This window comes from Phodopus roborovskii, unplaced genomic scaffold (genome assembly GCF_943737965.1).
Source record: "Phodopus roborovskii unplaced genomic scaffold, PHOROB, whole genome shotgun sequence".
Taxonomy (NCBI): Eukaryota; Metazoa; Chordata; class Mammalia; order Rodentia; family Cricetidae; genus Phodopus; species Phodopus roborovskii.
Genome location: NW_026126629.1, coordinates 12497482 through 12509492, shown reverse-complemented (window position 1 = coordinate 12509492; position 12011 = coordinate 12497482).

Genomic DNA, 12011 nt, shown 5'->3' with positions numbered 1-12011 from the left:
CTGTCCATTTTCCATATTCCTAAGAGAAGGTGTGGTCACAGCTTTTTTCTTGTTTCTTGTTTATTTCCTTGTTCATACCCTTGTCCCTTTTGGTATATAATAGTAGATGGCTGTTTAGTGCTAAGTCAAAGATATAGAGTTTAAAAAGAAATTACAACAACACAGTTTTTGGCTACAGAGATACTTAAAACTTTTCTAACCCTGATGATTCATTACCATATTGTTTTGCTGTTCTATTGTTCCTTAGCAGTCAATTCTCTCACTTTCTGAATTCTCTTTGTGTAGCTGTTTTGGGTGGATGGAAACGGGAAAAAAAGTACACTTATATCTTGTCAGAAGTGCATCTTCCCTGCTTCCTGTTAACCAGTACCAATACACAAAACTCTGATTTCTCCTTTCAGCCCTCTCCTTTCAAAGACTCCATTGTGTCCAGGTAAAAGGATTTTTCAATAAATGAATAACCTGAGTTTATTGATAAACTTAGCTACTGATTGTTCTTAGAGAGCTGTTTTTATTACATCTGGGAGGTATTTCTCTATGAATCTGCAAAGTTAAAGAAATCATATAAACACATATATGAGAATATAGTAGGCTGGACGATACCTTCTTCCTTGAAAGTCGCACAGATTCTTGGCCTTATATTTGGTATTTTCAACAGAAGTTTGTCCAAAACAAAATCAAAGTTAATGCAAAAGTATTATCCAGGAGACGGGTCCATTTCTTTGTCCTTCCTGCAAGTCCTCATTTCTATTTCACTTCCTATCACTATGACTGATAAACAGAAGACTTAAAATACGGCGTATTACATTTACCTGAAATTTCCCATTTAGAAAAGTTTTAAGTATCTCTGTAGCCAAAAACTGTGTTGTTGTAATTTCTTTTTTTATTTGACTGGGTGGAACTCCCCATTTTTCACTGCCTTGCAGTCTTTGTTTTGATTCCTTCTAAGCCGATGCTATGTTTATCTGTGAAATCCTTGGTGAATATTTTTAATGAAAACTTGAGGAAGTTTTCATTCATCTTTATATTCTATGAGATGACACTTTTTTAATAAAACAAAATATGAGAATAATATTAAGAACAAATGACAAGCTGCCAGTCAAACATAAATATGAGGCTTATATTTTAAATCAAATTGTTGATTTAAACCCATCTGTATGAAGCATAAAAATAGTTTAATGACATCCACACTATGCCACTAGCAAACATGGAATTAATCTACTGTTAACAATATGCAAATCTGCTGATGAGAGCAGTTCTTCAGCTCAATCTTTTCACACATTTATGGTTTTACTGCTGGTCTGTCTAGGAACATTTGAAGGAACTGTGTGAAGACCTTCTGTAGAATACACACATCTTGTTTTGTTAAAGGTAGACTACTTCTGTAAACTGACAAGAGCTGAGTAGGATAATCACAATATTTATATTACCTTTCTGATTATCCAATTACAATATTTACTAGTTACTTTTGTGGTCTATTTGTTCACTGTGAAGGTGTATTGTTGTGATTGGTGTAATGAAAAGCTTAATGTACAATAGTTAGTCATGGAGATAGGCAAGACTTCTGGACAGAGAGAGAACACATAGAGGAAGAAAGGTGGAGTCACCAGCCAGACACAGAAGAAGCCAGATGAATAGTATAGAGTGATGGTAACCAAGCCACATAAAAGAACATAGATTGAACGATATAGATTAATTTTAGTTATAAAAGCTATTTAGGAACAAGTGTAAGCTAAGGCCAAGCTCTCATAATTAAATATAATTCTGCATGTTGTTATTTCTGAGATGGTAGTCCAGAGAAAAATTGACCGCAAATTACATGAAATACAGTTTTAAAGAAATACTAAAACTTTTAATAGGAAAATATGTTTATCACCATAAAAGAGATAAAATAATACACATATACCATGTTTATAATCCAAATACTGGGGAGGCTATAGTTGGGGGATTATCAAAGTTTGTGACTTGTGTAACATAATAAATTATGGTCTAGCCTAGGGTACAGAATGACCCTCCCCATCTGATCCCAAATATAATATATTATAAATGATAGCCTTTATATGTATAGATCTTTTGCTTATTTGCATCTATAATGTGAGTTTTCTTGGGCAGATGTGAGCAAATGTCTATTCACTTCCTAGAGTAACTGAATAATAAACCAAAGAAATTATGTTTCAAATCTAGATACACAAATCAGTGATCTTAGTGGTGCTATTTACAGTGAATGGGAGGGTTTATAGGAATGTGGATGGGCCAAAGACATCATTCCATCCTGGTGCAGTGATGACCCACTCTACCTGTATATGCAGCTTCATGCATCTCTTGCACACAGATTCCCAATTGTAATTAGGGTCTTTCCTCTTCAGGAATTCCTTTACTGCTTGAAAAACAGTGTTAGACTATCTTTGGTTGTAGGTTTCAGCAACCTTGAGCATTATAAGTTTTATTTACTTCCAAATTGTTGTAAGATTACTTCCAGAGCCTTGTCAGTAAGTGTTCTTTGTTTCTGGAATCCTATTTTTTCCCTTTGCCCTCAAATTCAGAATAAATAACAACAGAATAGTAACTTTTTTATATAGTTAGTAATAACAACAAGGGGCTTACTTAAACATAATTCTCAATGAATAACAGGTCATAGAATTCATTATATTACTATATAATCTTAATACATAGTTTAATTATAGTAAAGATAAAGTATATTTGTAACAATTGTGATAATGCAACCACAACGATATCCCAACACAGAATTGATAATTTGTAGTTGTTATGATTTTCATATTTGTTTCAGATAAATAAACTTAACTGTATTTGATCAAGGGCTGAAAAGAGAGCTCTGTAGGTAAAGAGACCTTCTGTCATGCCTGAATACCTGTGTTTAATCCCTGTGATTCACATAACTGAAAGAGGAAACTAATTCATGCAAATTGTTCATAGACCACTATTCTCTAAATATGCACATGTGCAGACACACACACACACACACACACACACACACACACACACTATAACAAAACTTTTTAAAGATCAAATAAAAAGTTAGCCCTTGGTAAGTGCTGGATATTGGACCATAGAACTTTACAGAAGAATATGTAAAGTTCAAGAACAACTTTAATAAATTAGTATAAAACATTTTTAAAGGGCATATTCTGAATACAAAGAATTTAATTTTGATGACATAGTTTAGCAGAATTGTTTATGTGTTTTGATTTTGTGACATAAAGAATCCTTTTTTCCACTTAATAGGCAAAAAATTTCCATTTTGTATTGTTTTTCAGACGACTTAACAGTCTACATTTATAGAGTTTTATATTTTGAACTTAGGTTCATTTAGAATTGTACTTTATGCACATAAGTAGGTTGCATATGTTTATATGTACTTAGATTTGCCTTTTAAGATAAATACATGAAGTGAAGGGTTTAAAGGCAGTTAATTAGTAGTAGGCTGGAGTTTGAAAAGGTATTGGTTTAATTGGGCAATTAGGTTTATCTTGGTATATGTTCTACTCCTCAAATCTTAGATCTTACATTTTATCTGTTCCATGATAATTAGGCAACAGTGAATAAGGTGTTTCCACCTAAATTCCCCTTATATTTAAAGGATTTCCTCAATCTAAAAGTGTATATAGTGTCAAAATTTTTTCATCAAACAAGAAAAGAAATCCCACGCTGTTGTGAGGAAACACAAATACAGTTTATGATTTGATTAAAGACCCAATATTTCATGAAGGACTTTTGCCATTCATACTTTTGGAAATGTGAATATATCTTGTTTCATGAGACCAACAGCAAATGCCATTGCAGAAAATACAATTGAAAGAAAGTAACTGAACCAATTGAAATATCTCCTGTTCTTGGCTGAAACATACATTTTTATGTTTTTCACTGTTTTCAATTCCTGAATGAGCAATGGCTTCTAACCAAAAGCCTTCAAACTACATCTGAGGAGAATGCCAAGACCACACTAGTCACACACCAGCCAAAGTCATTAACTTACATTTTTAGAATTGTGTTGGGATCTTCACTAATCTCATTAAATTTTCACAGAAATATCAAAAGGTAAGTATATTCTTTGAACTTTGACAGTAGAGGTACTGAGTCACTTATTTGCAAAAAGACCATACATAGTTGTTATTTCTATTTGGGTCTGTTTACCATATGCTCATCCCTCATAAATATAAAGACTGCTATGGACTGTACTGGTAAATATAAACCAAGTAAAAGGAAATTGTAAAGCTGAGCAATAAGGATGGAGGAGCACATATTGAAACTCCTTTGGCAGTTATCACATGAGTCTTCTTAAGAATCTATTGATAAAGGATGAAGGGCATGATAAATATTGGACTTCTGAATTTTTAAAAAAGATTAAATTATAATCCTTTCTTCTTTCCTTTTGTTTATGTATTTATTTTGTGTGTGTATGTATATGCATACTCATGCTCCCTTATAATATGGCAGGCATGCAGGGGAGGGTTATAGGACAACTTGCTTGAGTTGATTCTTTCTTTGTACCTTGTGGACCCCAGGCTTGGAATCATGTTTTCAGGCTTGGCAGCAAGTGCCTTCACCTGCTGAGCTAACACGATGAGCTGTACAAAGATGATGTTGATTCTGTAGTCAATGATTCACAGTTGGAAATGGGTCGGTATTCAGCCAGAGCAGCCTGCAATTTTTATCATGTCTGATCAAGATTGCAATAATCTTGAGCAAAGTCTTCTTTTCTGCAGTGCAATTTTGTTTTAAAACTAAGCATGATTATTTATAGCTAATTTCTATAGCTAATCATTCCTCCAGTTCATACTCTCTATTTGTCTCCATTAGCCGAAGAACTTGAAAGCTACAAATGTGGTATTTTTCATTTTCTGTCACAAAATCCTTTAATGAATACTGAGCATGTTCATGATAAAATTTAGAGTCTTCGTTGTAGTAAACAAGGTGTTTTGAAAACACAAAGGCATGAGTACACAGAGTAGATGTCGAGGTGCCAGGATTCACTACTGGATTTCTCTGCTTACACCGCTGAATTTGTCATGGAGATGACAAAGAATATTAGCTTATGTGGTATGGATGATATGAGGCAGATAATATAATCATAACCTAGTAATAGATATAAGAGAGATAAAACTTGTTAGATAGGAGGTCTACTTTATAATAAAGGGAAAAAGCCATCACTGAAGCATCATCATCATCATCATCATAATCAGCAGCAGCAGCAACAGCCACATTCACTTTTCTAGCAGTGAGACCAAACCAGAATTTATAGTTTTTCAGTCACCATTCCCCAAGGTTTCTTAGAGTATGTAGGTCAATATGATTTCCACTGTCAACTGAGATATGAGTTTTTCGAGGGATGATTAATTAATATTAAAGTTATATTATGTTAGTTTCATATATGTTCTTGGGAGATGTGTCCTTGGAGAAAAGGAACAAGATTATGATTAAGATTTTTACATGCAGTGGATCCTTTGACTATACTTGGCTCAAGTCCCTGTTTAAACGGCTCTGTGACATTAAGGGTGCTTCTTATAAACATTCTTTGCTTATAAAACTTTTCTTATGATTTTGGATTTTTTGTTTGAGACAGGGTCTCACTGAGTATAGTTTCAGTTAGCCTAGAACTCACAATGTAGGTCAGGTTTCCATCAAATTTGTGGCAATTCTCTTATTTATGCCCCGAGAATGCTTGGATGACAGAAGTGTAACCTTATGGCAAGATGCCTGGTAAACATTGGGCAAGTCCCTGAACCTTCTCCTAGGCTCATCTATCAACTACTCCAGTGCAAAATCCAGTTCTCTCAAGATCTTTGCTTGAGCAGTTTAACTATAAGCTATTCTCTAACCCATTTGTATTAATACCTGATCAGGTTCATCATACTCATACCCATTGCTTTGCTAATCCTACCACCATGAGGGTTGATTACCTTTTCCTATGTTGTTACATGGTAGCATTGAAGTTTTTCCCATGACTAAGAGTTCCTGAAAGTCAGACTTGAAAAATAAACATTGAACTCTTGCACGAAGATTTCTATAAAAACTTGGAGAAGCAGTGCAGACTGAGCACCTCTGCTTGAAGGGGCTGAAGAGATGGCTCTGAGGTTAAAAGCACTAGAGGACCCAAGTTGAATTCCTAGCACCCACATGGCAGCTCACAACTGTCTGTAACTCCAGTCCCAGGGGATATGACAACATTTACACCAATGCATATAAAATAAAGTTAAACAAAAAGCCACAGAAGTAAGCACAATAAGTAAAAGAGAATCTCTCCAAAGTCTGACAGAACACATAGAATAATAACATTGGCTGGAAATGGAGCTATCTTGGTTTCAGACTTCTCACCCTGATATAGAATGTATTAATGTCACTTTAAAGAACAGAGACTTCATGTTTATTCAGACATCATTTCCCAAATGGCAAGGGGAAAAGTGATAAAGCAGGACTCACAATCTCACAATGTCACATTGTTCTCTGGCTACTATGTATTTGTACATTCACATATATGCATATGCAGTGTACACACATACACACACATAAACACACACACATGAAAGAGAATGAGAGAGACAGAGAACCCATCATAGCCATGCATATGAGGCAAATATTAATCCATCCCCTCTCTTTCCTTTAGGCAATTGCTCATATTTATAGCTTGCCACTATGGGCCTTTAAACTCTAATAAAATTGTTCCATGAGGCTTCAACTCTACCTCAAAAACTACAGCTACTAGGGAGAGCTAGGAGTGGGAGAAGTGATCCTTCTCAAGAAAGAGTACACTGATTGATCATCTGGTGATTTTATTTTAAGCACTGTGGACTGAATTCAGGGCCTTGTTATTGGTGAAAAATAAAGAGGCTATGTATTTGAAGGAGAGCAGGGATGGGTATATATATGAAGATTTGGTACACTTTAAAAAAGCAACAACAATATAAAGAAGTCAGGATAATAGGCTATACTTGCTAATTTTTTAAAACAGTAATCAATGACTTCATCAACAACATCTGACTATACTAAGGCTGTAGGAACTTCAGAAACCACCTAAGAGGTGCAGTACTTCTACCATTGTAAAATCAACATGGGATTTTTGATAAAAGACTGGAAAATTTTATGAAGTTTGCCATCCAATATATGCTATTCCTCCTGTAGAAAAACAGCAAGAAAAATCTTCATGTGGTGCATCTCCTATGGGATGAGAATAAAGGAGTACACTGTGTACTCCTTATTTGGCCTGCCTTTTGGCTACCCAAGTGGCCAATTGATGTTTAACCTATCTTGGAATCAAAAGAACATGTGACAGATCTTGGATATGGGAAGAAGGTAAGAGCCACTGCAAACTAAATCTACAGTTCTGAAAGATGAGGCTACTAAACAACACATAAAATATTTGATAAGACTTAAACCATATATCTAGAATGGTTATAAAACTCTTCTATTTACATAAATATAGCTAAAAAAGATTGGGAAAGGTGGTCGTTTCTCTAAAGTACCCGAATCCAAACTAATAATGATGATAAAGATGATGATGTTAAATGACATACAAGGCATCTAAAAAAGCATGGTTAAATTAAAAAAATAAGATGAACTTGCAGATATTAAAAAAAATAAATGCAGGTCTGTCTAAGGTGCTTGATAATATTCTTAAAATAGTTGCTACAAAAATATTTAGAATAGCTTCCAGAAAAAAAATTCAATTAGCTAAGCAAATATAAAACTAACATATTATTAATATGAGATTATCAGAAAGTGAAAAAATACAGACATAATATATAATAAAGTAAAACTTTGTTAAATGGAGTCAGTCTAGAGTTCATGAGTTCCTACTTGTACAGGTCATGTGTTTCTGTGGGTTTCTCCTACATGGTCTTGGCCCTTTCATTCATCAGTCCTTCTCTACAACTGAATTCCAGGAGTTTCAAAGCTCAGTGCTTAGCTGTGAATCTCTGATTATACTTTCATCAGCTATTGGATGAAGGCTCTAGGATGGCATATGAGGCAGTCATCAATCTCTTTATACAGAAAGGACATTAAAGGTACCCTTTCCACTATTGCTTAGATTTTATTTGGAGTCATCCTTGTAGATTCCTGGGAATTTTCCTAGTGTCAGGTTTCTTGTTAATCAAATAATGCCTCCTTCTATCAAGGTATCTCTTTCCTTGATCTCCTTCTCTGTCTTTTCCCCAAGTTGACCTTCCTGATCCTTCATGTTCTTCTACCCTTCCTTTTCTCCCTTATTTTCACTCTTCTTACATTCCTCCTCCTTCCCCCAATGCTTTTAATTTACTCACGAGATCTTGTTGTACCTTTCTCCTTCTCAGGGGGTCCATGTATGCCTCTCTTAGGGACTTCCTGGTATCCTAGCTTTTCTAGGATTGTGAATTGTAGAATGGTTATCATTTGATCTATGTCTAATATCCACTTGTGAGTGACAACAAACCATGTTTTTATTTCTGTATCTGGGTTACCTCACTCAGGATGTTTTCTTCCAATTACATCCATTTGTCTGTGAATGTCTAGATGTCATTGTTTTTTTTTTTACCACTGAGTAGTACACCATTGTGTATATGTACCACAATTTATTTATGCATTCTTTGTTCTAGTGGAACCTAGGTTGCTTCTATGTTCTAGCTATTACAAATAATGCTGCTATGAACACAGTTGAACAGATATCCTTGGGGTATGAATGTGCATCTTTTGGATATATGCTCAAAAGTGGTATTTCTGGGCTTTGAGGTAGATAGATGCCCAATTTTCTGAGAAACTGTCATACTGATTTCCAAAGTGGCTGTACAAGGTTGCACTCTCACCATCTATGGAGGAGTTTTCCCCTTTCTCCACATCCTCTGCAGCGTAAGCTGTCATTGGTGTTTTTGATTTTAGGCATTCTGATTGATGTGAGCTAGTATATCAGAATTGTTTGTAACTGCATTTCTCTGATGGATAAGGATGTTGAGCAATTCCATAAGTCCTTTTTGGCTGTTTGAGATTCTTCTGTTGATAATTGCCTATTTAGATCTATACCCATTTTTGTTGTTGTTGTTGGATTATGTGGTACTTTGGGGTCTGGCTCCTTGAGATTTTTGTATATTTTTAAGATCATCTCTCTGTCAGATGTGGGTTTGGTGAAGATCTTTCCCATTCTGTTGGTTGCCATTTTGTCTTGTTGACTCTGTCCTTTTCCTTACAGAAGCTTCTAAGTTTAAAGAAGTCCCATTTGCTAATTGGTGATCTGAGTGCTACTGGTATTATGTCCATACAGGAAGTGGTCTCCTGTACCAATTCATTAAAGGGTACATCACAATTTCTCTTCTAAGAGTTTCAGACTGGCTGGAGTTATGTTGAGGTTTTTTGACACATTTAACCTTAAGTTTTGTGCATGGCAATACATTTGGATTTATCTTTAATCTTCTACATGCCTATATCCAGTTATGCCAGCACCATTTGTTGTAGATGCTTCCTTTTATCCATTATGTAATTTTAGCTTCTTTGTCAAAAATCAGGTGTTCATAGGAGTGTAGATTAATATTAGGATCTTTGATTCATTTTCATTTGTCTACCTGTCTATGTTTGTGCCAATACCAAGCTGTTATAGCTCTATAGCAGAGCTTGAAGTCAAGGATAATGATCTCTCTGTAAGTTCCTTTATTGTACAGGATTGTTTTGGATATCCTGGGCTTTTTAGTTTTCCCTATGAAGTTGAATACTCTTACTTCAAGGTCTATGAAGAACTGTGCTAGGATTGATGGGGATTGTACTGAATCTATTGATTGATTTTGGTAAGGTTGCCATTTTTACTATGTTGATTCTACCTATCCAAGAGCATACAAGATCTTTCCATTTGTGGACATCATCTATAATTTCTATATTTAAAGAATTGATGTTCTTGTCATGCAGAATATTAATTTGTGTAGTTAGAGATTTCCAAAGATATTTCATGTTGTTTGTGGCTATTTTGAAGGGTGATATTTCTCTGATTTCTTTCTCAGTCCATTTTTCATCTATATATAGAATGGCTACTAATTTTTTTGTTTTTATTTCATCTTGGATCCTGCCACATTACTGAAGATTTTTGTCTGCTGGTAGAATATTTAGGGTTACTTATGTTTCACATCTGCAACTTGTGAAAGTTTCACTTTTTCCTTTCCAATATGTATCCCATTGATTTCCCTTTGTTGAGTTATTGCTCCAGCTAGAACTTCAAGTTCAATATTTAATAGATATGGAGAAAGTGGACAGCCTTGTCTTGTTCCTGATTTTAGAGGAATCTCATTGAATTTCTCTCCATTTACTTTGATATTGGCTTTTGGCTTGCTGTATATTACCTTTATGTTTATATACATTCCTTGTATACTTGCTCTCTCCAAGACCTTTGTCATGAAGGAGTGTTGGATTTTGTTGTAGTCCTTTCAACCTAATGACATGATTGTGTGTGTGTGTGTGTGTGTGTGTGTGTGTGTGTGTGTGTGTATGTATGTGTGTGAGTGTGTGAGTATGTGTGTGTGTGTGTGTGTGTATGTGTATGTGTGTGTGTGTGTGTGTGTGTGTGTGTGTGTGTTTCAGTTTGCTTATATGGTGGATTACATTGACAAACTTTTGTATGTTGAACCATACCTGCATCTCTGGGAATAAGGCTACTTGATCATGGTGGGTGACTTTTTGATGTGTTATTGGATTCAGATTGCCAGTAATTTATTGAGTATTTTGCATCAATGTTAATGATGGAGATTGGTGTCTAATTTTCTTTCTTACTTGTGTCTTTGTGTGATTTGTGTACCAAGGTAATTATATCCTCATAAAAAGAGTTTGTCCATGCCCCTTCTGTTTATATTGTGTGGAACAATTTGAGGAGTGTTGGAATTAGCTCTTCTTTTAACTTATGGTAAAATTCTGCACTGAAACCATCTTGGCCTGGGATTTTATTTTTTGGTTGGGAGAATTTTGATGACTACTTCTATTTCATTAGTGGTTATAGGTATATTTAAATTGTTTATATATTTTGAATTTAATTTTGATATATAATATATATCCAGAAAATTGTTCATTCACTTCAATTTTTTCCAACTTTGTGGGTACAGATTTCTGAAGTATGATCTGATTATTCTCTGGATTTCCTAAATGTCTACTCTTATGTTTCTATTTTATTTTCTTATCATGTCAGTTTGCACAGTCTCTCTCTGCCTTTTGGTTGGTTTAGATAAAGGTTTGTCTATATTATTGAATTCTAACTTTAAACTATGGTGATCTGATAATATACAGCAGGTTATTCCATTTTTTTTTAATCTGTTGAGGTTAGCTTTGATGATGAGTATGTGGTAGATTTTAGAGAAGTTCCATGTGGTGCCGAGAAGATGGTACATTCTTTTCTGTTTAGATGGAATATTCTATAGATGTCTATTATATCCCATTGAGTCACAACTTCTGTTAGTTCCTTTATTTCTCTGTTAAGTCTATTCCTGGTAGTCCTGTTCAGTGGTGAGAGTGGGATATTGAATTCTTCCACTATTAGTGTGTGGGATTTTCTGTGCTATTTAAGTTTTAGTACTGTTTCTTTTACAAATGTCAATGCCCTTGTATTTTGGACATAGATGTTCAGAATTGAGACTTTGTCTTGAGGGTTTTTCCTGTGATGAGTATGAAATGACTTCCTATTTTGATTAATTTTAATTTGAAGTCTAATTTGTTAGATATTAGGATAGCTGCACCAGCTTGTTTCTTAGGTCCATTTGATTTGAAAATCTTTTCCCAACCCTTTACTCTAAAATAATGTCTCTCTTTGAAGTGTTTTTCTTGTATGTAGCAGAAGGATGGATTCTGTCTGTGCCATTTAATGCTGAGCCTTTCTTTCTTCCTTTCTTTCTTTCTAATGTATTTTGTGTGTGTGTGTGTGTGTGTGTGTGTGTGTGTGTGTGTGTGTGTGTGTGTTTCCCTTGGGGGTTGAAATATGGGATTATGTAATTTCTATGTGGGTATAGCTAACTTTCTTGTCTTGGATTTTACCTTCCAGTACTTTATACTGCTAGGTT